At 46.6% G+C, this 25,947-nt stretch overlaps 1 long non-coding RNA gene across 4 annotated transcripts in view; it reads left to right on the top strand.

Annotated features, from left to right (window-relative positions):
• LOC135364572 (uncharacterized) overlaps nt 1-18,941 on the top strand; it is a 24,614-nt gene extending 5,673 nt beyond the window's left edge. Inside the window, exons 3-5 of one of the 4 annotated variants that reach the window (XR_010411959.1) lie at nt 16,814-17,077; nt 17,608-17,794; nt 18,086-18,941. This is a non-coding gene — a long non-coding RNA (uncharacterized LOC135364572). Of the gene's footprint in view, nt 1-191; nt 1,873-1,903; nt 2,972-16,813; nt 17,078-17,244; nt 17,368-17,607; nt 17,795-18,085 lie in introns of those variants that run through there. The other 3 variants (XR_010411961.1, XR_010411962.1, XR_010411960.1) reach the window with 3 other exon arrangements.
• Nucleotides 18,942-25,947: the final 7,006 nt, after the last annotated feature.

Consider the following 25,947-nt stretch of genomic DNA (forward strand, 5'->3'; position numbering starts at 1 on the left):
ACATAAGTGCCTGGAAAGGACAGTGGCTTCTGGGGAGAAGGACGGAGGATCTGAGATAAGAGGAAGGCTTAACTTTGGATTCTTTGGTTCTGTTTGATGATTTCCAATTTGTAAAAATCACTTTCTAAACGGTAAATATTTAGAGTATAAGGATGGAGTGGAGATCAACAGCACGTTGATTTCCTTTTCAGGTTTGTCCTGATCCAAGTCACATTAAATCATATTCAACTGATTTCCTACCCATATGTGACACGTGGAGTAACCTTAGAGAGAGGTCCCCATTGCCCCTGGAACAGATGCTCTACGGCGGCCTAAGCATGGAAAAGGAGATTGAAGACAGATGGAAGAGAAGATTATATTGTCAGACACGGTTACGGTACTTAAAAATAAAAAAAGAATCAGTAAGCTCCCAGACACTTGGAGCCTGATTTGCACCATTGCCACACCCCAAGGACCCCAAGGACTTGTGGCTGGAGAAGTGTAAACACCAGACAGAGCACCAGGTCCTGTCTGAAACCAGCCTTTTGGCCTCCCACTCAGTGTCCCCTAAGGTAATCCCCACTGTCATGAAGGCCAAAGGCGCCAGCCCCACCCTCCCCCAACGCAAACTGTCCTGTTCCTCGGGCCTTTCACCAAGCGGCTCCCTATGCCTCCTCTAGAATGCTTCCCTGTCTCCTCTCCACACAGGCAAATCTTGTCTGCTTTCAGGGTCCTGTTCAAATGCCAGCCAACTTAAGTCTAGGCCCTGATATTCACCCCCATTGAGTAAGTGTCTTAAAACATATACTTTCATTCACATTAAGGCATTTGTGTCTCTTGATACAAGGCAGTTATCCTCACCCTTTACTCCTGAGGAAACAGGACTTCGGATAGGTTACATGTTCGGGTCACAGAGCAACTGTGAGAACCTGGGATCTGTGGGACTTGGATTTGCTGACTGCAGGTCAGAAATCCTTCAGAATCCCGCTAAATCCTACCCCTCCCCTCCCAGAAGACATTGTCTCCTAGAGAACCGCCCTCCCCTTTTGTCACAATCTGACTGCAGGGATTTCTATGTTTTACTCGCCATCTTGGCCACATCTGGGTACCCTCAATAGTGTTGATATTTTTCTTCAGTGCATTTTTCTTCACAGAAAGAAGCATATCTGAGAAGGAAACTAAATGTCAGTGTGATAAATTAAAAATTGCTTGTTACTGGGGTGCCGGGCTGGCTCAGTCAGAAGAGCATCCAATTCTTGATCTCAGGGTTGTGAATTTGAGCCCCACATTGGGTGTAGAGATTACTTAAACAAATAAGACTTTAAAAATAAGAAAATTGCTAGTTATAAGTGTAAAAATAAATACAAGGCAAAAGTAACTCTAAATGGTTCAAAGACCTAACACTATAAACTTTTAGAAGAAAACTTAGGGGTAAATCTTCATGACCTTGGATTTGGCAATGGTTTCTTAGATATAATACCAAAAATACAAGCAACAAAAGAAAAAAAATAGGTAAATTGGACTTCATCAAATTAAAAAACTTTTGTAGGGCGCCTGGGTGGCTCAGTTGGTTAAGCGACTGCCTTCGGCTCAGGTCATGATCCTGGAGTCCCTGGATCGAGTCCCGCATCGGGCTCCCTGCTCGGCAGGGAGTCTGCTTCTCCCTCTGACCCTCCCCCATCTCATGCTCTCTCTATCTCATTCTCTCTCTCAAATAAATAAATAAAATCTTTAAAAAAAAAACCAAAAAACTTTTGTACATCAAAGGAAACTGTCAAGAAAGTAAAGACAACCACAGAATGGGAGAAGAAACTTTAGCAAACCATGTATCTGATAAAGCACTAGTACCCAGCATATATAAAAAACTGTAGGGGCGCCCGGGTGGTTCAGTCGGCTAAGGGTCCGATTTTTTATTTTGGCCCAGGTCATGATCTCAGGGTTGTGAGATGAAGCCCCAGGTCGAGCTCCCCACTCAGCGTGGATCCTGCTTAAGGTGCCTGGGTGGCTCAGTCGTTAAGCGTCTGCCTTCGGCTCAGGTCGTGATCTCAGGGTCCTGGGATCGAGCCCCACATGGGGGTCCCTGCTCTGCGGGAAGCCTGCTTCTCCCTCTCCCACTCCCCCTGCTTGTGTTCCCTCTCTCGCTGTGTCTCTCTCTGTCAAATAAATAAATATAATCTTTAAAAAAAAAAAGATTCTCTCTTTCCTTTTCCCTCTGCCCCTCCCCCCTTAAAAAAAAGGAACTGTAACCACTCAACAATAAACACAACCAACCCAATTAAAAAATGGGCAAAGGACTTGGACGGTTCTCCAGAGAAGATCTATAGATGGCCAACAAACACCTGAAAAGATGCTCATCATCACTGGCCATGAGGGATATGCAAATCAAAACCCTAGTGAGATCCCACTTTGCACCCACAGGGGCAGTTATAATACTTTCTAAAAACCTGAGAGTAACCAGTGTTGGTGAGGATGTGGAGAAATTGCAACCTTCATACACTGCTGGTGGGAGACCCTGAGATCATGACCTGAGCTGAAGGCAGAAGCTTAACCGACTGAGCCACCCAGGCGCCCTGAACCTTGAAAACATTGTTAAATGCAAGGAACTAGATATGCAGGGCTGCATATTTTATGATTTTGTTTATATGAAGTATCCAGAACAGGTGAATCCAGAGAGACAGAAAGCAGATGAATGGTTGCTGGGGGCTGGGGGGAGGGAGGAATGGGGAGTGACATCTTAATGGGTACAAGACTTCCACTGCGGTGATGAGAGTGTTCTGGAACTAGAGAGGGGCGATGGCTGCACATCACTGTAAATGTGCTAGATGTCACTGAATTATATACTTCAAAATGGTTGAAATTATTAATGTTATGTGAATTTTACAATAAAAACTTCAGTCAGAGGCGCCTGGATGGCTCAATGGGTTAAGCGTCTGCCTTCAGCTCAGGTCATGATCCCAGGGGGCCTGGGATCGAGCCCCCTCCTCGGAGTCCTTGCTCAGGGGGGAGTCCGCTTCTCCCTCTGCCCCTCCCCGCCCTGCTTGTGCTCAATCTCTCTCTCAAATAAATAAAATCTTTAAAAAAATTCAACCAATATTAAATTATGTTAATAAATGCCATTGATATATTATTGCACAATTAGGTGAAGACTCTGGGTCTAAGGGGCTCATTTTTTGTGTATGTGAGGAGGAGTGACAGAGAGACACAGCAAGCGTTTAGAGGTGATTAAGGCCTCGCACCAACCTGAAGACTCTCCCCTGGGTGGACTCAGAGGGTTCTCCTGGGAAGGGGAACAGGAAGGACCACCCTTCTCCTGGTGAGGTCTCAGCACACTGGCGGAGCCCCTGACATCACCTGGGCGCCACCTTGCCTGCCGTGTGGGCGCTGGTGCAGGTTACGTCATATGCAAAGGTGTCGGCTACAAGGGACGGATATGATGACATTTCAACCCAGGTTTAATCCACTAGCCAGAGGCCATGCGACCTGCTCAGAGAAGGGATCTTTCTGCAATTTGTCTGTCCGGGGTGGCGGGGAGGGGCACCTTCCCGTAAATCACCCGAAGGCTCCACAGATTGGCAGCCCTCCTCTGTTGTGAGACACCTGGAGAGCCGCCAGACTTTGTTTCAATTCTTGTTTCTATCACATTCAGCTGTGAGACCTTGTTCTAACTAATTCCTGGACCTTCTCTGAATCTTCGTTTCCTCTTCTGTAAAATAGGGAAACAACGCCTCCAGAGGGTGAAGACTGAATGAGGTGTGTGCCCACACTGACCGTTGGGTTTTTTCCCCCTAGTTAGCTTCAGCTTTCATCTTTGGCTTAAATACATTTTTTTTTTTTACACTAGAAAAATGATATACCCATACTAATGAAAATATTAAAAAATGAAATTACACATTTTCATCTACTCCTAGTTCAACTATTTATGCCTTTCGTTGTATTTCCTTCCCGTATTTTTTTTCTAAGCCTTTTTTTTTTTAACTTAGTTACACGTTTTTAGTGCTTCATTGTCTTCACAGCCATAATTTTAATGGCTGTCTACAGAATTCTTTCTACATACACCATATTTTGCTGAGTCATTTCCCTGTTGTTGAATATTTACACTGTCTCCCGTTTTTGTTCTTATAAATAAAACCGGTGAACATCTCAGAGTATATGTCTCCGATATTTTGACTGTTTTCTAAAAAGACAGTCCCAGAAATAGAAATATTGGGTCAAATCTAGGAGCATTTCTCTGGCTTTAGTGATGCATAACCTTGTAATTAGTTGTGACTCTAAGTGCAGGATATTCAGTCTCTGTCTTATCTAAAGGATGCGAGGAGAGATTTGATTACATGCCTTGCTGAAATCCATCTAAATGAAATCTAGAAAATGTCCTTGGTCTGTGAGCCTAGTAAGTAACCTTATCCATAGAAAATAATTCCTACTTCATAGAGTGGATGTGAGGATTAAAGGCATCATCGCATGACCACTCAGACCAGGGCCCAGCATGAGTGAGCCCTTGACCGACTGGTCAATCCCTATTCTTGTTTTCTCCCTGTGAAGGATTTGAGAGTATTCTGAGCACTCTAGGGACCACTGCTTTTCTTACCAGACTCTTAGGGTTTGACTCTTGTAAGGTTATCATCCCTTGACTAATGGCTGCTGCTGCTGCTTCTTCTTCTTCATCTTTCTTCTCCTTCTTCTTCTTCTTCTTCTTCTTCTTCTTCTTCTTCTTCTTCTTCTTCTTCTTCTTCTTCTTCTTCTTCTCCTCCTCCTCCTCCTCCTCCTCCTTCCTCTTCTTCCTCTTCTTCCTTTCTTCTTCTTCTTCTTCTTCTTCTTCTTCTTCTTCTTCTTCTTCTTCTTCTTCTTCCTCCTCCTCCTCCTCCTCTTCTTCTTCTTCTTCCTCTTTCTCTTCTTCTTCTTTTTTAAATAAGAATTTTATTTATTTGAGAGAGAAAGAGAGAGATTGAGTATGAGCAGGGGGATCAGCAGAGGCAGAAGGAGAAGCAGACTCCTCACTGAGCAGGGAGCCCAATGTGGGGCTCGATCCCGGAACTCCAGGATCATGACCTGAGCCAAAGGCAGATGCTTAACTGACTGAGCCCCTTGACTAATGGTTTCTGTTTGCTAAGGGGTTCGGTTTTGCTTTGTACACTTGTTCGTTTCCAAATACAGGTCCATAAAGAGAACTATGCAGTCAAAGATGTACAGCCTTTCTCTAGTATATATGATATTATAGATATTTAAAAGATATTAAATCAGATATTAAAAAGACACCTTTAAGTAGGTACCATAAAGGAGATGAGCGAGTCTGGCAGTTGGGTTTGTTTCTTTATTTATACCTTGCCTCGTTTCAAAAAGGACCCGAGGCCTTTACAGAGCCACATATCCTATAACAGGTGCCTGGCATCTAGTAAGACCCGCAGCTGCTCAGCACTGGCCATTACCACTGATAATAGCCGCAGTTGTAAAGTGTCATTAACAAGACAAAACAAAAACAAAAACCAAAAAAACAAAAACAAAAACACAAAAGGCAAAGGGAAAACAAAGGGGAAAATGATAACACGAATCCAGGGTCGGTACACAAAACATATGGTGTAAAGGTCAGTTGATACCATTGCTAAAAGCGAGGCACACATTTGCTGAGCTTTCTAGAGGCCCAAGCAAATGTTGGTTACGTAATTCATGGGAGGCCCGGGAGAAAGTTCTGGGAGTCCTCATCAAAATGATATTTCGTGATGCAGAGGACCATGTCTTCAACTCCACCCCCTAATTCTGAATCCAGTCCAACACAGACAGATGGGCTCACAAAGCCCCAGTGCGGTGGGAGATGGATCATGGCCGTGCTAAGTTCCTAAGTTCAGCCAGACCGCTTTTAAAGCCACTGTTACAAATCACACATCCCAGCCTTAAGCAATCCCAGTAAGGGGCTTAGCTACAACATGTATCTTTCGGCCCTGGGGGTTGGTAGATACACAGTATCTCCAGGGGCCATTCACAAAGAATGGAACAGGGTGGCTCTGGAAATACACAACTGGCAAGAAGATTGCTTTGTTTCAACATTGTAAGGGGGATTAATATAGGAGCTTTTGTCGTTTGGTTTTTCACCCTTGAGATCTGACCACTACGTTTGGAGCAAGCCTGCCTTTTACAGGGGCAATCAAGGGGGTTAAGTGTCTGCCTTCGGCTCAGGTCATGATCCCAGGGTCCTGGGATGGAGCCCCATGTCAGGCTTCTCCCTCCCACCGTCCCCCCCACCCCCCACTCCTGCTCTCTCTCTTAAATAAATAGATAAAATCTTAAAAAATATATATATATATACAAGGGCAATTAAGCTGTGCCTGCTTCCAGCTGTTCTGTCTCCAGGTCACCTTCCTTTTTCTCAGGGGTCTAGGACCTGTAACCCCGGAGGGCTTGGATTTGACCTTCTTCCTTCCGTTTTAACTAACATCTTTTGTGCCAAGCATTTGACATGAGTTATTTTACAGTTTTCCCATAACTCTGGCAGGTGGCTATTGCTGCCTGTTTTATGCTGACAAAATAGAAGTGCAGAGATATATGAAGTACCTTGCCCAAGGGCACCCTGCTAGTAAGAACTGTGATTTAATGCAGTTCTGTAGGACTGGGGACCCTTATTCTTCCCTGCACCAAGCCATCTTGAAAATCTCTGTTCGATGGTTTGGTTTAGGATTCCAATTGAGTTAAACATCAAGTTTTCTGCCCTTTGGTTTGTGTTATTGATATCTTTCCCTTGTTTTGCAAACCGGGACTTCGTTTGTCTGTCTCCAGATTTTGTATCTCTTCTCCAATGAGTCAGGTGGCTTGGAGCACCGCTCGCTGGCAATTTTTCTCATTTTACTTCTCCAAGTCAGATCAGGAGGTGGGGATTAATTCAAAGTAGCACGATGTTTTTTCAAATTTTTATACCTCCAAAGTCAGGTTTCCATTTCCTCTTACCAGTGTTTGTTATAAAAGAAATCTCATAATGCAAATAAAAACCATGAAATATTATTTTTAACCTAAGAGGTTTGCAAATATAGTTTGCTTATAGACTATGTGGAGAATCAGGCACTCTCCAACATCATTAGTAAGAGCATACATCTGGGGGCGCCTGGGTGGCTCAGTTGGTTAAGCGACTGCCTTCGGCTCAGGTCATGATCCTGGAGTCCCGGGATTGAGTCCCTGGATCGAGTCCCGCATCGGGCTCCCTGCTCGGCAGGGAGTCTGCTTCTCCCTCTGACCCTCCTCCCTCTCATGCTCTCTGTCTCTCATTCTCTCTGTCTCAAATAAATAAATAAAATCTTTAAAGTGTTTTTTTTTTAAAGACTTTATTTATTTATTTGAGAGAGAGAATGAGAGAGAGCACATGAGAGGGGGGAGGGTCAGAGGGAGAAGCAGACCCCCCGCCGAGCAGGGAGCCCGATGTGGGACTCGATCCCAGGACTCCAGGATCATGACCTGAGCCGAAGGCAGTCGCTTAACCAACTGAGCCACCCAGGTGCCCCAATAAATAAAATCTTAAAAAAAAAAAAAAAAGTATACATCTGCACTGCCTTTTGGGGGGAAGGAAAATTTGGCAACACTGATCAAAATTCAAAATGTGCACACCCTTTGACCCAACAACTCCACTTCTAGATCCTACAGGCCTGGTGGCACATGTGCACAATGCTATTCAGCAAAATTCTATAGCAAAAGACTGAACATCACCTACGAGTCCACTAACAAGGAAGTCGATGAAATAAATTATGGCATATCCATATAACAGAACACTCAAAAAAAAAAAAATACTCAGAATACTCAGCAGCTGTAAAAAAAAAAAAAAGGAAGCAGATATGTACAGACTGACGTGAGACATTCTCCAAAATATGCTGTTACATGAAAAAAGCAAGGGGAAAAGCAAGTGACTACAGTGCATTATCATATTTGCGTTTTCCTGGAAGGAGACACTTGCATATGCATAGACTACCTTTAGAAAGACACAAGAAAATCGGTCACAGTGCTCAGGAGATGGTGACAGGGGCTGGGGCCAGGCAGAGACAGGAGGGCAGCCTGCTTTTCCTTTTTTGTTTTTTTATACCATATGAATCCCCCCCCAAATATAAAAGGAAATGAAAGGGAAAAATGTAAAAGAAGTCTTATTAGAAAACCTCCACCCTGTGTTTTAAGGGCATGATTTTCCTCGCTGGAGAAAATATGTATGGTCATTAGACAGGGTGGCGCCACACTCCTCATCCCGCCCTTGGGTATGGGACATGAGATGCCCAATGCCCTGCTCTGACTGAACCACTAACTTGTGGAGTGACCCGGGAAAGCCCCACACTCTCTTGGCATTAGGGTGCAGAAGACAAGATGGACAAGGTCCCGCCCTCCCGAAGCTTAAACCAGGTAAAGGGAGCAGTGTGGCCAAGGGCGGGGAGGTGAGAAAGTCTCTGGTTCCTTGTCTCCCGTGGCCGCCCACCCCTTTCCCTCACAGCTCCCAGGCCTGCACTCTCCCCGGCTGCCTTCCTGTATGATTGTCCAGTTGCTAAATCCCTAGGGAATGAAAGGCAAGGACAGCCTGACCGTATCCTCCAGGCTCCACGAACTCTAAGGAAGGGCATTTAGCACTAAACGCTGGAGCCCAGTGGAAACTGGCAAGAGGGACCCTGAGAGTGGAGGCAGGGAGAAATGGCTGGCTGGACCGACCCCCCAGGTTTCCACATGTCAAAGGTGGGACTGGTAATGGGTTTTGCACATGAAAACATGGCTTTATTTAAAGATTTTATTTATTTATTTATTTGAGAGAGAGAGAATGAGAGAGAGAGAGCATGAGAGGGGGGAAGGTCAGAGGGAGAGGCAGACTCCCTGCCGAGCAGGGAGCCCCATGCGGGACTCGATCCCAGGACTCCAGGATCATGACCTGAGCCGAAGGCAGTCGCTTAACCAACTGAGCCACCCAGGCGCCCCAAAACATGGCTTTATTTAAATAGGGGTGCCTGGGGGCGCCTGGGCGGCTCAGTTGGTTAAGCTTCTGACTCTCGGTTTCTAGTTTCTGCTCGGGTCATGATCTCAGGGTTGTGAGATCAAGCCCCACGTGGAGCCCCCTGCTCAGCATGGAGTCTGCTTGAGACTCTCTCTCTCTCTCTCTCCCTCTGCCCCCTCCCCCTGCGCTCTCTCTCCCCCTAAAATAAATAAATCTTTAAAAAAAATAGGGGCGCCTGGCTGGCTCAGTTGGAAGAACATTTGACTCTTGATCTTGGCGTGGTGAGTTCCAACCCCAAGTTGGGTGTAGAGATTGCTAAAAAATAAACATTAAAATATATATTTACTCAGTGCCTTTCTCTGTTTGGATGTCTGCAACTTGCTTCTTTTGAAGGTCACAAGATGCTTGTCTTTAAGCAAGGATAGCGTCCATGCTGGGGCAGCGCTGTTCATTATTGAGTGTTAGCCTGGTGTAGGATTTGGGTAGCTTTGCACAGGACTAATGGGACATCCATGTTTTTGGGGGACAAGCCCTATTGTTTTTGATGCTTCAGTTCAGAATTCCCAGAAAAGGCTTCTAAAATCAGTGCTGCAGGGCGCCTGGGTGGCTCAGTCCATTAGTGTCTGCCTTCGGCTCAGGTCATGATCCTAGGGTCCTGGGATGGAGCCCCGCACCAGGCTCCCTGCTCAGTGGGGTGTCTGCTTCTCCCTCTCCCTCTGCCCCTCCCCCCCCACTTGTGCACACGCACATTCTCTCAAATAAATAAAATCTTTAAAAATAAAATAAAATAAAATCAGTGCTGCAGTGTGGAGGAGAAGAAAAGGCATGTGCCCTGGGGTCAGAGGGCCTTGAGTTCAAATCCCACGCTGACATCCCTTCAGTTCCTAACTCCATCCATAAAATGGGAATAATAAATAATACTGCCTTCACAGAATTGCCCTAAGGCTGTGTCAGGAACCTAGCTCGAAGAAGGCCCTCAAGAAATAGCAGCTCTTACCATCATGTCTATCATGTTCTTCATTCTTGTGTCACAAAACTGACCCTCTAACACCTGTCCTTTTTCAAAAGGTAGCAGTAAAAATCCTAACAATGACGACTAGCATTTACTGAGCACTTATTCGGCGACAGGCCCTCTTCTAAATCCTTTACATGTTCACTGAACCCTTACAGCAAGCCTTTGAGATAGATACGGTGATTTTACAGATCGGAAAGCCGAGGCTCAGAGAGGTTCAGTAACCGGCCCGAGGCGGCTCAGCACCTTAGCCGAGCGGGCGCACGAACCCAGCGAGTTGGGCTCTGTCCTCTTGATCCGGGCACGAGGGTCACCGAACCGTCGCCCGGGGAGAACCCAAGACAAGTCAGCGCTCGGGGGGGAGAAGCGGACGACGCCCCCCCTCCCCCCCCCACCCCCGGGCGGCGGCTCTGGCCCGCTGGGGCCGAAGGGGTTATTCCCACTGAGACGCCGGCGCCTGCGGCTGCTAGAGAGGCCCTCGGCGCGGCGGGAGGAAGGCGCACTTCCGGCCGCGGCCCGACTCCGGGCATCCCACGGGCCGGCTCGGGCGCGCGGTGCTCGGCGGCGGCCTCGGGGCGCAGGGGGCGGGGCGCCAGCGCACCTGCGCCCCGAGTTCCAGAGAGCGAGCGCCGCGCGCGGGGCGGGGGCGCCCGGGCCGTGCGGGGAGAGGTGTCTCTGAACGTGACCGCCTGGGGCTGGGGCGGGGGGGCTCCTGGCCTCTCCCCGCAGGCCGGGCGGACGGTGCTCGCGGGAGGCCGGGCAGCTTGCTCCCCCGAGGGACCTCGAGCCTTCCAGAGCCCCGGCTCAGAAAGCTCCCGCTCCCAGGTGCGGGCGCGCCCGCCTCCCCCGGCCCCCACGGCCGCGCCGAGAAGCCGATGGCATCATCCCGGTTTTAGGGGCGACTCGCTTAGGACTCCTGCTTTGTAAACGGGCTGGTCCCCGACGCCCGGCCGGCCGGGAGCCGGACTGCGCGGCGCTGCCTGGGCCCTGGCGCTCCTGGCCGGTTGGGATGCGGGGCGACGGCGGGATCGTCGGGCCGGCGTCCGTGAGCTCGGCAGCCCTCCACCCGACCTGGCCGGCCCTTCCCTTCCGTCCCTTTCGGGCGAGAGACGCGGGACCTGGTGGAACCGCGCTTGTCTTTTCTCCTGCCGCTCCCCGCGGCTCCCCGCATCCTCCTCGTATCCTTTTCGCCTTCGTCTTTTTCTTGTCGGCTCCGTCTTTCCGGTCCCACTGCCACCATCTCTCAGTCGCATTGTCACAAACCTGTCTTACTGCAGTAACCTTCAACCCTGACTGCTTCCTCGCTATTTCATATGCCACTCTACACCCCACCGGTCCCCAAACTCTTGCATCAAGCCACACCCGTGTTCAAAGAACCTTTTCAGCCCCAAATTGAAGCTGTCTATGAGCTCAAGTCAAAACTCTTTAGCACGGCATTCAAGCCCGCTTAAAATTTAGCTTCAGCCCATCTTCCTATCCTGATCTGTCTCCTGGTGACCTGAGTAGAAGTTACAGACTGGTAGCTACAATTCCAAAGTCTTTCAACTGGCGGGCAATTTCTTTCGAAAATTCGAGTTGATATTTACTTTAGAATCGGGAGATTTCAGGGGCACCTGGGTGGCTCAGTCGTTAGGCGTCTGCCTTTGGCTCAGGTCATGGTCCCGGGGTTCTGGGATCGAGCCCCGCATCGGGCTCCCTGCTTCTCCCTCTCCCACTCCCCCTGCTGGTGCTCCAGCTCTCTCTGTGTCTGTCAAATAAAATCTTAAAAAAAAAAAGTAAGCAGATTTCTAGCTTTTGACGCATCTGCAGAGCTGGAAACAGTTCGCTCATGTTCTTACACTAAGCAACTGGTTCAAACTGAGAAGTGGGTGCCCCCCTTAGGAGGACTGCTCCCCCTGCTTCACCCTCCTCTCCCGAGTCCTCCCTGTCTCTGAGCCTGAGGATCAGCTGCCATGCTTGTGCTGATGCTTTTCCTGTAGGAGAAGCAGGTTTTGGTTCCTGTGTCTCTATCAAAAGTGCACAAATGGAAGGTAATCCAAGAGGCATTCAGGTGCAAAGACACCAGCGACTAAGCACCCAGCCTCCACGCACGTCCTGTTCTTTCCTGGACCCCATAGCCATTTGAATTTTCCACTCAGGCCCTAAAGGAACCCTCACAAATTAATGGCCTCACTGACTCTCAAATGAACCTGAGGACTGTATCTTTGCGCCATCTTCTCCAGTGAATCACCTCCATTCCACAAGGTCCTTGGCTAGGTCTCCTACCATGTAAAATCTTCCCTAACAACCAGCCATCTAACCAACTCCATCCATCCCTCCATCCCTCCCTCCATCCCTCCATCCATCTCATCAGCATTTCTGGATGCCAGGCTGTGGGTTAGCTGTGTTATGACCAAACCACCATCATTTCTCCCTCCTGTGGATTTCTGTGACTCTCACTCAATCAATATCTTATACAATGTCATACACATGGCAGGTGATCGATAAATACTTAATAACTGGGTAAGTGGCATAGTCACGCCCATCTTATCCCCCTAGTTCTGTTGTAAGATCTCGGAGGGAGGGGTCCGGATCGGATCCATCTTGGCACTGCCCTGGTGACCAGCACACTGCCTGGCACATAGGATCCGAGGAAATACGTTCCATAAGGAGGTGCCCCAGACAGGCAATAGATGCCGAGTTTCAGTCCAGTCCTGCGGTTGGAGGCGGCACCCCCGTTCCCCCCCCCCAACCCTGAGTGATGCAGAGGAATGGAGAGGCAGCCCCGAGAGAACAGAGAACAGAGGCCTTACTCAGTCCTGACAGCAAGGAGCACTTCACAGACCCCTCAACCTGGAGGCTCTGCTCGGGACTCAGCTGAAGCCGCGTCTAGGACCCAGCTGTATCCATGTGCCCTTGTGAGTGAAACCCAACCTGATTCTGATTCTGAATTCCAAGCTCTAAAATAACAACAATGGTTCACATGTACTGAGGCACTCTCTGAGCCAAGCACTGCCAAGGGCTTCATCCCCGTGGCCTCCTTCCAGCTGTGGAGTCAATACTGTGAGTATCTGGGCGCCTGGGTGGCTCAGATGGTTAAGCGTCTGCCTTTGGCTCAGGTCGTGATCCCAGGGTCCTGGGATCGAGTCCCGCATTGGGCTTCCTGCTCCTTGGGAGCCTGCTTCTCCCTATGTTTCTTTCTCTCTCTCTGTCTATCATGAATAAATAAATAAAATCTTCAAAAAAAAAATACTGTGAGTATCTCCCCTTTGTGGATGACAAGGCTGAGGCTCTAAGGCTGGGCTACTTACCTAAGGCCACTTAGTAATGGGCTGAGCCAGGAGTTCAAGTCCATGTGGGCTGAGTCCAGGCTCCCATGCTTGGCTCCATACTCCTTCCAAACATCCGAGGCTGTATTTAATACCACTGAACTTTACACTGGACAATATTTGGGTGGCAGATGTTATATTATGCATGCTTTAATTCAATTTTTTAAAAGCAAAACAAAAACAAAACTCAGGCTAAAGAGGGATTTGGGGCAGGGCTCAGGGACTCTGAATTCCACTTCTTAGGGTTCTGGGTAATGTGCCAAGTGGTAGAGCTGAAGCAAATGCCAAACCCAACTCCCCATTCACTTTCTCTCACATCCTTCTTTAACTCCCTACTTAAAGAATTAAAAAATTACACTTTTAGAATTAATATATATCTTCAAAACTCTTTAAAAGTCCATGGGCACCTGGGTGGCTCAGTCGTTGGGCGTCTGCCTTCGGCTCAGGTCATGATCCTAGGGTTCTGGGATTGAGCCCCACATTGGGCTCCCTGCTCGGTGGGGAGCCTGCTTCTCCCTCTCCCACTCCCCCTGCTTGTGTTCCCTCTCTCGCTGTGTCTCTCTGTCAAATAAATGAAATCTTAAAAAAAACCAAAAAAACAAAAAACCTCTTTAAAAGTCCAAAGTGAAACCTGGATTAAAAAAAAAAAAATCAAACTGACAATGTAGCTTTAAACTCTTGAGGAACAAGCCCCGTATTCACAGGAGAGAAAAGTAGTTTCAAAAAAAAAAAAAAAAAAGCAGAGAGAGAAAGCAATAATTAATCAAACACCTACTGCTTGCCAGGGACTGACAGCTGCTTTCATATTTTATGTCACCAAGTCCTTAACAACTAAGAAGGTATTATCCTATTGTGCAGAAGAAGGAAGTGAAGATTTAGAATGTTACGTAATTTTGCAGACGTTAAACTGATTCTGAGAGCTGGAGTTGGATCAGAAACCAGCCCTGGTAGTCAGAAAGCTGACTGCAGCGGCGCCTGGCTGCCTGAGTTGGAGGAGCATGCGACTCCTGATCTTGGGGTTGTAGGTTTGAGCCCCACATTGGGTGTAGAGATTACTTTAAAAAATAAAATATTAGAAAAAAAGGTGACTGGCTTTCATCCTCTCTGCTGTCTCTATATCGATGATCCAGTTTAAAAAAACCTGTTAGGGGCGCCGGGGTGGCTCAGTTGGTTAAGCGACTGCCTTTGGCTCAGGTCATGATCCTGGAGTCCCTGGATCGAGTCCCGCATCGGGCTCCCTGCTCGGCAGGGAGTCTGCTTCTCCCTCTGACCCTCCCCCCCTCTCATGTACTCGCTCTCTCTCATTCTCTCTCTCTCACAAATAAATAAATAAAATCTTAAAAAAATAATAAAATAAAAATAAAAAAACCTGTTAACTTATGAGTTATGAGTTCATCATGCTAGTCCCTCACCATTCAAATGTCATTCTGGACCTCTGTCCTTGAACTCTAGAGGTGTGTGTGTGCGTGCACCCGTGCACGCACATGTCCACGCATTAAGATGGGTCCAAATGAGGGAAAAAAAAGGCTTCTTTCTGTCCCTTGCCTCAGAGCTATGAATCTGTCAGATTTACAACATATTCTTTTAAGATTTTCTCCCCATGTTGTAGTTCATTCATTCATTTATTTACTCATTCAATAAATATTGAGGGCTTACTCTGGGCTCTTCTAGACACTGTAGATACACTTGTGAACAAAACGGCTAAAAATTAAAACCAAAACCCCCAAATCCCTGTCCTTACAGAGGTTAAATTCTAAGGAAGACAGACAAGTAATAAGAAGGAAAAAACCAAGTGAGCTAGGAAGCGTGGAGGACAGGGAAGGTGTTGAAGTCTTGGATGGGGAGGCCAGGGGAGACTTCTCTAAGATGTGAACAACCCACCGAGTGTTGCTCCCTCCAGGAACTCCTCCAGGAAGAAGACAGCCCAGACCAGGAGGAAAGCTACTCACACACTGTCTGCCATCTCTGAAGTAGCCCAGGAAGGGGAAAAAAATCACAAAAGATCAACGTTGATTTCTTTTCCTTCTCAACATTCCCTTTCTTTCTGATTTTCTCTTAGACGGTATCTCACTTCTTCAGTATCACGTGAGACTCACCTCTATTCTGCCATGTGTATCCCCCTCCCCCCCCCCGCCGCCGCCTTTTTAAAAGATTTTTTAAGTCATCTCTCCATCCAATGTGGGGCTTGAACTCACAACCCCAGGATTAAGAGTGACACACTCCACCGACTGAGCCAGCCAGGCGCCCCTGTTACTGCTTTCTGGTAGGTCTCTTGTTGCAGCTTCAATGAGATAGAATTCACATACTGTACACTTACTTAAAGTGCGATGCACAATCCAGGGATTTTTTAGTCTATTCACAGAGTTGTGCAACCGTCAGCATAATTTTAGGACATTTTCATCATTCCTGGAATAAATTTCGTATCTATTAGGAGTTACTTCTTGGGGCGCCTGGGTGGCTCAGATGGTTAGGCGTCTGCCTTCGGCTCAGGTCATGATCCCAGGGTCCTGGGATCAAGCCCCACATCGGGCTCCTGGCTCAGCGGGGAGCCTGCTTCTCCCTCTCCCTCTGCCTCTCTCCCTGCTCATGCTCTCTCTCTCTCTGTGTATCTCTGTGTCTCAAATGAATAAATAAAATCTTAAAAAAAAAAAAAAGGAGTTACTTCTTGTTTCCTCTCAATCTCCACACACACATGCACACATACGTATTTCGGGCAACCACTAATGTACTTTCTGTCTCTGTAAGATTTGCCTCATCTGGACATTTCATATAAATGTCACACCTGGGGTTTGGCTTTAGTTGGCTTTTTTTGGGGGGGGAAGGTAGGTGGATGATCCCTGAAGAATCACTGAAGATCACTGAAGAAGAGGGGGGTTTGGGAACATCAGAAGTTGAGAAGCTTTTCTGGGGACATAAGGGTGACAAAAAGGAAAAGCAGAAGAGGGAAATGACTTGTTTCTGTTTTATTTTTTATTGGTCTGTTTCTGCTTTGTAGGTCACCCCAGATGTAGGCAGGATTCAAATCTTAGGTAAATGAAAGTGGGATGTTTCTAATTAAATTGAAAAGAATTAAATTAAAGTTACAAACTAAATTGCTTTTATTTCTTTTTTTTTTAATTTTTTTTTATTTATTTATTCATGAAAGTCAGAGAGAGAGAGAGAGGCAGAGGCAGAGGGAGAGAAGCAGGCTCCCCGCCTAGCAGGGAGCCCGATGCGGGACTCGATCCCAGGACCCCAGGATCATGACCTGAGCCGAAGGCAGACGCTTAACCATCTGAGCCACCCAGGCGCCCTAAATTGCTTTTATTTCTGTGGATAATTTCTTTACCTGCTTTTACATGGTTACGCCTTCTGTTTGCCGACACTATGTGTAAAGGGACTGATGATGCAGTCAAGCCAGAAAACCTGGGTTCTTCCTATTAGCAGCCCGACTTAGCTACTCTCATCGTTTTCTCTTCTGTACAGTGAGGGGGTTAAAGTACAAAGGATTATTCCATTCTTCTCTTCAGCATCATTTCCTGAGCTGCAGGCTTTCACTCCTTCAATATCTGTTAACAGTCCCTATTTTATTTTTAGGTGCCATTCTAGACTTTTCCCTTCATTCCTGGAACTTCTGGGCACAGAAAGTGAAGGAGGATGAGCAGAGAGCAATGTGAATCGCTTACAATATGTATACACGGTGAACATTTACAAAGAAACTTCACACGTGTTATCAAGGCTGCTTCATAACTAGGAAGAACGAAAACGGACCTTAGAGGACATTGAGTCCGATCCCCTTCACAGCGAAATGAGGAAACAAGCCTACAAATAGGATGTGACTTGGTCAAGGCCACCCAGCAAGTGAGTGCCAGAGCTGGGGTCAGTTCTGGGTTTCCCAATGCCTGTTCATTTACATTTGAGGAAGCCAAAGCCCACAGAAGCCCAGGGACTTCCGTGAAGAAAAGGATCTGTCCGACGGGGTTGGCTCCTTGGAGATCATCTACTGAATCCAGTCCCTCTTTCAATAGGCGAGATGCCGGCCCTGGGCCGAGGTTTCTCGGAATTTCCTGGCCCTGGATCCAGACGTCCGGGCTGAACCGCAGCCTGAATGAATAACCGGGGAACCTGTGATCGCAGGGTCCAGGGGGCTGAAGCACATCTCCCCGCGCCGGCCCGGGGCGATTACCCGGGAAGGGCTCCTGTGTCCCGGCCTCTGAGGTTTCCTCGCCAGGCGGGAGCCTCGGCACCTGGCCCGGGGCAGCTAACCGCCGGGGGAGTGGCGAGAGCCCGCGTGGGGGCGTGGCCCGGTAGTGGCGAGCCAATCCCAAGCGGCGCCGTGATAGGGGCGGGAAGTTCGCTTCCACACCCCGCCCCTTTTCTCTCTCTGCTAGGTGAGGCTCCGCGGTGATGTAGGCAACCGCCCCGGCGTCCCGCCCACCTGCTAAAGTTGCTACGTCCCGCCCCTCTTGGCAAGATCTTTCGGAAAGCGAAGTCCTTTAAGGGGCAGAAAGGACGGAGATTTTGACTGGTTGGCTGGATGAATGACCCTGGCGCTGGGGGAAGAGGATTCACGCCCAGGTTGGACAAGGGGAGCCCGGGACGCACACTTTGCAGAAGCTGAGCAGAGAAAGGGCTTTGGTGAACTGAAAATTCAGTGTTTCCAATTCAAAGTAGCTGCCCTCCTCCTAGGTGCGGGTGAAGGTAGTGGGAGTCCGAGAACCCCTGGGTCCTATCGCCTGATATTGTTAGTCATACTTCTTAGTTGTAGTTTTGCGAGGAATACAGGCATTTAAAGTTTACATCCAAAAATAATAATAAGAGTTTACGTTTAACATTTTTTTTTGAGGATTTTATTTATTTATTTGACAGAGAAAGACACAGCGAGAGATGGAACACAAGCAGGGGGAGTGGGAAAGGGAGAAGCAGACTCCCTGCCGAGCAGGGAGCCCGATGCGGGACTCGATCCAGGGACTCGATCCAGGGACTCCAGGATCATGACCTGAGCCGAAGGCAGTCGCTTAACCAACTGAGCCACCCAGGCGCCCTACGTTTAACATTTATCGAGCACCTGCCACTGTGACAGAAACTGTTCTAAGTTCTTGGATTCAGTGAACAAAACAGATTTCTGCCTTCTTGTAGCTTCTATTTTTAGACAAGGGAGACAATACATTGTGTAATGTGCTAGATGAGGACAAGGCTATGGGGGGGGGGGGAGTACAGTAGTTCCTCTTACCTGTAGGGGTGTGTGTGTGTGTGTGTGTGTGTGTGTGTGAATATGTTCCAAGGCCCCCAGTGGATGCCTGAAACCCCAGAGAGTATTGAACCTTACATATACTACATTTTTTTCCTATACATACATACCTATGATAAAGTTTAATTTATAAATTAAGCATAGTAAGAGATTAACAACAACAATAATAAAAAAGGAGCAATTATAACAATATACTGTAATAAAAGTTATGTGAATGTGATCTCTCTCTCTCAAAATATCTTATTGTCCTGTACTCACCCTTCTTCTTACGATGATGTGCCTCCATGATGAGATGAGGTGAGGTGAATGACGTAGGCATTGCAATGTAGGCTACTGCTGACCTGCAGAAGAATTCTCTGTTTCCAAACTGTGGTTGACCGTGTGTAACTGAAACTGTGGAAAGTGAAACCATGGCTATGGGGGCAGTACTGTAGAGCAAGGTTAAAGGGAGCAGGTCTGGCCAGGTTACACACAAGTGAGAAAGTGAGAATTGAAGGAGGAAAGATGGTTCCGCTTCCACGGGTAGTATATGTAAAATGTAGTATATGTAAGGTTCAATACTCTCTGGGGTTTCAGGCATCCACTGCGGGCCTTGGAACATGGCATGGCAGGCAGAAGAAACAGCTGACTGGTGTTACTGAAGAAGAACAAGGAGAAGAGTGTGGGTGGAGCATTGTGAGGCGAGAGTGGTGGGAAGCGACTGGGGGGAGAGAGTGTGCGGATTTTGTTGGGTCTTGTATGCTTGGCCTTTACTCTGAAATAGGGAGCCATTGCAGTGTTTTGAGCAGAAGAGTGACGTCATCTGACATATTTTAAAACAACCATTCTGGCTGCTAGGTTGAGAATTAACCAGAGGGACAAGGACAGACAGGCGTGCCTGCTAGAAGGTTATTGCAATACCACAGTGTGTAGGAGATGATGGTAGCTTGTACCAGGGTGGTGGTGGTGAAAGTGGTGAAAGATACCCAATTCTGGATATATTTTGAAGGTAGAGCCCCCAGGATTTCTCAAAAGGTTGGAAATGGGTTATGAGATAAAGACACGAATTAAGAATCACTCTGAGGTTTTTGACCTGAGCAACTGAAAGAGGAGTTGTGGACAGATGAGGTAGAAAGGCTGGGGGCGGAGCAGACTTGGGGTCTTGGGAAAATAAATGTTTACAATATTTACTAGGAGAGTGTCTCTCTCTTTTTTTTTTAAGATTTTATTTATTTATGACAGAGAGAGACACAGCGAGAGAGGAAACACAAGCAGGGGGAGTGGGAGAGGGAGAAGCAGGCTTCCCGCGGAGCAGGGAGCTGGATGCGGGGCTCGATCCCACGAACCTGGGATCATGACCCGAGTGGAAGGCAGACGCTTAACGACTGAGCCACCCAGGCTCCCCTCTTTTTTTCTTTTTAAGATTTTTTTTATTTTCAAATAATCTCTACACCCAGTGTGGGGCTCAAACTCACAACCCCGAGATCAAGGTTCGCATGCTCCACCGCCTGAGCCAGCCAGGCGCCCCACAAGGAGAGTGTTTCAATCAGAGAAGCACGGATGGGACCAGAGCACAGAACAGGGTTTGGTAACTTAGTCAAGGGTCAAGAAGGCTTCCTTTCACTTCTGTAAGGGGCAAGAGTTACCCCCGTGAGTCTCTAATGAGTGATAGGGTCCTATCAGAATCACCTGGGAAATCTTTTCAGTCGAAGCCACTAAGAGGGGCGCCTGGGTGACTCAAGTTGCTTAAGTGTCTGACTCTTGATTTCGGCCCATGACCACAGGGTCGGGGGATCGAGCTCCGTGTCAGGCTCTGCGCTGAGCCTGGAGCCTCCTTGAGATTCTCTCTCTCCCTCGCCCTCTGCCCCTCCTCCACCCTCACCCCTCCACCTGCTTTTGCGCGTGCTAAATAAATAAATAAATAAATAAATAAATAAATAAAATCACTGAGACCATCTTTACTCCTCCAACTCTGGTTTACTGGTTGGGGCTGGAAGGGGTGGCGGGAGCGGTGGCGGCCATAGGGGGCGCGGTCAGTCCATCAATGAAGACTGAGGATGAGGGGGAGGGAGGGAAGGGTATCTACTTTCTAGTAAAGGGCTCATCTTGTAGAACAATTATTTCCCCCAAGTTGGAAATCAGTCATCAAGTGACAGGACTGGAGAAGAGCATCCTGTTCAGCCTCTAGACTTTTATTCTTTTTTTAAAAAAATTTAAGTAATTTATTTGACAGTGAGAGAGAGAGAGCGAGTGGCAGGCAGAGGGAGAGGGAGAAGCAGGCTCCCCGCTGAGCAGGGAGCCCATTGTGGGACTCGATCCCAGGACCCCGGGATCATGACCTGAGCCAAAGGCAGATGCTCAACCAACTGAGCCACACAGGCGTCCCTAGACTTTTATTCTTTCAGTCACATTTTTATTGGTAGAAATTATATAACAAGACATTAACAGGATACTTCTGGTTATATATGGTGGTCTGCGGGCATTTATCTCTAGCCTTTCCTGAAACTCTTTTAAAATAAGAGGGAAGGAATTTTTTAAACAGCTTTAAGTACACAAAGACAGAGAACTATAGTGGAGATGAGAGCTGATAAGAGATACACTTTTTTTTTTTTTTGAAGCTTAAAAGCAGAGAATCCTTTCTGGTGAATATAGCAGGCTATTCAGACCAATCTGCTTACTGAAAACAATGAAAATGCAGAATAAAAGATATAATAATAATAAATTAATTTTTAATTAACATATACTAGTTATTATTAGTTTCAGGGGTAGAATTTAGTGATTCGGGGCGCCTCGGTGGCTCAGTCTGTTGGGCATCTGCCTTCGGTTCAGGTCATGATCTTGGGGTCCTGGAATCAAGCCCCACATTGGACTCCCTGCTCAGCAGAGAGTCTGCTTCTCCCTCTCCCTCTGCCCCTCCACCCTGCTCATGTGCATGCGCGCACTCTCTCTCAAATAAGTAAATAAAATGTTAAAAAAAAGAATTTAGTGATTCATCAGTTGCTTATAACACCCAGTGCTCATTACTTCAAGTGCCCTCCTTAATGCCCATCACCCAGTTACTCCATCCCCCCCACCCACCTTCCCTCCAGCAACCCTCAGTTTGTTTCCTAGAATTAAGAGTCTCTTATGGTTTGCCTCCCTCTCTGTTTTCTTCTTATTTTTCCTTCCCTTCCCCTATGTTCATCTGTTTTGCTTGTTTCTTAAATTCCACATAATAAACTTCTTAAAAGTACTGAAGAACAGGGGCGCCTGGGTGGCTCAGTCAGTTAAGCGTCTGCCTTCTGCTCAGGTCATGATCCTGGAGTCCCAGGATCAATCCCCACATCAGACTTCCTGCTCAGCGGAGAGCCTATTCCTCCCTCTGCCCCTCACCCTGCTCATGTTCTCTCTCTCTTTCAAATAAATAAAATCTTAAAAAATAATAAATAAAATCTTTTTTTTTTAAAGATTTTATTTATTTCAGAGAGAGAATGGGAGAGAGCATGAGAGGGGGGAGGGTCAAAAGGAGAAGCGGACTCCCTGCTGAGCAGGGGACCTGGGACCTGGGACTCCAGGATCATGACCCGAGCGGAAGGCAGTCACTTAACCAACTGAGCCAGGTGCCCAAATAAAATAAGATCTTAAAAAAAAAAAGTAGGGGCGCCTGGGCTCAGCTGGTTAAGCATTTGCCTTTGGCTCAGGTCATGATCTTGTCCTGGGATCCAGCCCCAAGGCAGGCTCCCTGTTTGGTGGGGAACCTTCTTCTCCCTCTCCCTCTGCATCTTCCCCTGCTTGTACTCTCTCTCAAGTAAATAAATAAAATCTCTTTTTTAAAGCACTGAAGAACAAAGAGGAACGACCAGTCTAAAATCTAGGTGAAAATGTGAGCCCAGAGAGGAACCTGAGTACTAAAACTGCCTTCACCCTGAAAACATTTGCTAAACTAGGTCAACTTAAGCAGGCATCTCAGAACAAAAATCCAAACCCATCCTAGTGATTAAGAAGAGATGCCCCCTGCTGGATTAAAAAAGGAGTCAACCAAAAGTAACCTAACCCAGGCCCCTTGCCCTAGGGGATTGCAAATAAGTTCCTAGATGCTGAGCGGAACAGAGGGAAGAAACTCTTTTTGAGTTGTGATGACAAGCCAGGCCTGGAGTGGATATGTAACTTCAAATTACATCATTTGTGTGGTCAAAAAAAAAAAATCCTTAAGTTGTATATTTAGTTTATTTATTTATTTTTTAAAGATTTTATTCATTCATTTGAGAGAAGAATGAGAGAGAGCACAAGAGGGGGGAGCGGGAGAGGGAGAAGCAGACTCCCCACTGAGCCGGGAGCCCGATGTGGGACTGGATCCCGGGACTCCAGGATCATGACCTGAGCTGAAGGCAGTCGCCCAACCAACTGAGCCACCCAGGCGCCCTGTATATTTAAAGTGACTACATGCAGGGCACCTGGGTGGCTCAGTGGGTTAAGCCTGCTTCTCCCTCTGACCCTCTCCCCTCTCATGCTGTTTTTCTCTCTTTCTCGCTCTCTAATAAATAAATAAAATCTTAGGAAAAAAAAGTGTCTGCATGCAGATTGGCAGCGTTTAGGCAACTGGTAGAAGCAAATTCCTTCAAATAAGTTTTCAAAGAGAATATACAGTCAGAAATATCCCAGCACACAGAGAAATGACAGAAAGCAGAAGCCAACAATTTTAAATATTTCAAATATTGGAATTAATACACCAAAATTACAATCGTTGATTATTATGTTTGTTTGTTTGTTTATTTATTTAAGTTTATTTATTTAAGTAATCTCTACACCCAATGTGGGACTTGAACTCATGACCCCAAGATCAAGAGCCACATGCTCTACTGACTGAGCCAGCCAGGCACCCCTGATTATTATGTTTAAAGAAATAAAACATAAACTTGAAAAATAATTGCAAGAAGCAGCAAACACCACCACTACCACCACCAAATGACCTAGCAGATTTTAAAAAAAGCCAAATAGAATACAAATACAATACAAATAGCCAAATACAATAACCAAAATTAAAAACTCAACAGATGGGAACTTTGGGGTGCCTGGCTGGCTCAGTCAGTTAAGCATTTGACTCTTGATTTCTGCTCAGGTCATGATCTCAGGGTCATGAGATCATGCCCAGTGCAGAGCCGGCTTAAGATTCTCTCTCTCCCTCTCCCTCTGCCCCTCCCTTGTTCCTGTTCATGCATGCTCTCTCTCTCTAAAAAAATAATTTTTTAAAAAAGAAAAAATCTATTGCCAAAATCATACTTAAAGGTGAAATATTGTATACTTTCACTCTAAGATTGTGAACAAGCCAAGGATGACCACTTTCACCACATCTGTTTGACACTGTACTAGAGATACTAACTGGTACAATAAGACAAGAAAAAGGAAAGGCATAAGTATCAGAAGAGAAGAAGTAAATTGTTTCCATTTACAGGTGACATTATTTACAAGGAAACAGTAAAACAGCTACTAGAACTGCTAAATGAATTTAGCTCTGTCTAGGAAACAAGGTCAAAATACAAAAATCAGTTGTATTTTTTTAAGTTGTAATTTTTGTACAGCATTATCAACATTTGGAAAATAAAACTTAAAGAATGTCCATTCTCTCCTCTCTTATGCAACAAAATAATGGAAGTTCTAACTCATGCAATAGGGCAAGAAAAGAAAATAAAAGGCATGCAGATTGTAATGGAAGAAACAAAATGGTCACTACTTGCAGATAACATGATTGTTTACAGAGTAAATACCAAGGAATCTACCAACAAACTCCTAGATCTACTCGGTGAATTCAGCAAGGTCTCAGAATACAACAACATTAAAAAAATAAGTTGTGGGGCACCTGGGTGGCTCAGTAAGTTAAGTGTCTGCCTTCAGCTCAGGTCATGATCCCAGGGTCCTGGGATCAAGCCCCACATCAGGCTCCCTGCTCAGCAGGAAGCCTGCTTCTCCCTCTTCCACTCCCCCTGCTTGTGTTCTCTCTCTCTGTCAGAAAAATAAAATCTTTTAAAAAATAAAATTTTGGTTATATATAACATAAAATTTGCCTTTTATCTATTTTTAAATGTACAATTCAGTGACATTAATTGTATTCACGATGTTGTGCAACCATCATCACTATCTATTTCCAAAACGTTTTCATCACTCCAGACAGAAACCCTGTAACCGTTAGGCAATAACTGCTCATTTCTCCCTCTGCTCAGCACCTGGTAACCTCTTTTTTTTTTTTTAAGATTTTATTTATTTATTTAATTGACAGAGAGAGAGAGAGACAGCGTGAGAGGGAACACAAGCAGGGGGAGTGGGAGAGGGAGAAACAGGCTTCCGGCTGAGCAAGGAGCCCGATGTGGGGCTCTATCCCAGGACCCTGGGATCATGACCTGAGCTGAAGGCAGACGCTTAACCATCTGAGCCACCCAGGCGCCCCTCCTGCCATCTTTTTTTATTTAAAGTCTATTTTGTCTAATAAATAAAAATTCTATTTTGATAGTAATTTAGCCACCCCAGGTCTGTTTTGTTTACTATTTGCATGGAATATCTTTTCCCATTCTTTTACTTTCAACCTCTTTAAGATTTTTTTGATTTATTTGAGAGAGAGAGAGTACAAGTTGGAGTGGGGGGAGCAGAGGGAGAGGGACAAGCAAACTCTGTGTTGAGTGCAGGACCTGACATGGGGCTCCATCTCACGACCCTGAGATCATGTCCTGAGCTGAAATCAAGTCAGACACTCAGGGCAGCTGGGTGGTTCTGTTGGTTAAAGTCTCTGACTTTTAGTTTTGGCTCAGGTTGTGATCTTAGGATAGTGGGATTGAGCCCCACCTTGGTTTTGAGCTCAGCATGGAGTCTGCTTGGGATTCTCTCCCTCTCCCTCTGCCCCACCCCAATACACACACACACTCTCTCTCTGTAAAAATAAATAAATCTTTTTTTAAACTTTTTTAAAAAGATTTTTTTATTTATTCATTTGAGAGAGAGAGCAGAGCAAGTGAGAGAGAACACGAGTGGGGAGGAGAGGGAGAGGGAGAAGCAGGCTCCCCACTGAGCAGGGAGCCAGACATGGGGCTTAATCTCAGGACCTAAGACAATGACCCAAGCCAAAGGCAGATGCTTAACCGACTGAGCCACTCCGGTGCCCCTAAATAAATCTTTTTAAAAAACTATTGAAGTCAGATGTTCAACTGATTAAGCCACTTCAGGCACCCCTCAACCTCTTTATGTTCTTATATCTAAAGTGGATCTTTTGGGACACCTGGGTGGCTCAATGGGTTAAGCATCTGCCTTCTGCTTGGGTCATGATCCTGGGGTCCTGGGATGGAGCCTGGTGGTGCGCTCCCTGCTCAGCAGGGAGTCTGCTTCTCCCTCGGCCTCCTCACCTTCTCCCTCTGCCCCACCCCCCACCCCCCGCTCATGCTCTCGCTCTCTCTCAAATGAATAAATAAAATCTTAGGGAAAAAAGTGGATCTCTTGTAGACAGCATACAGATAGATCCTGTTGTTTTTGTTATTGT

This window comes from Mirounga angustirostris, unplaced genomic scaffold (assembly GCF_029215605.1).
Source record: "Mirounga angustirostris isolate CCGP_5_RB_7025 unplaced genomic scaffold, mMirAng1.0.hap1 SCAF_5, whole genome shotgun sequence".
Taxonomy (NCBI): domain Eukaryota; kingdom Metazoa; phylum Chordata; class Mammalia; order Carnivora; family Phocidae; genus Mirounga; species Mirounga angustirostris.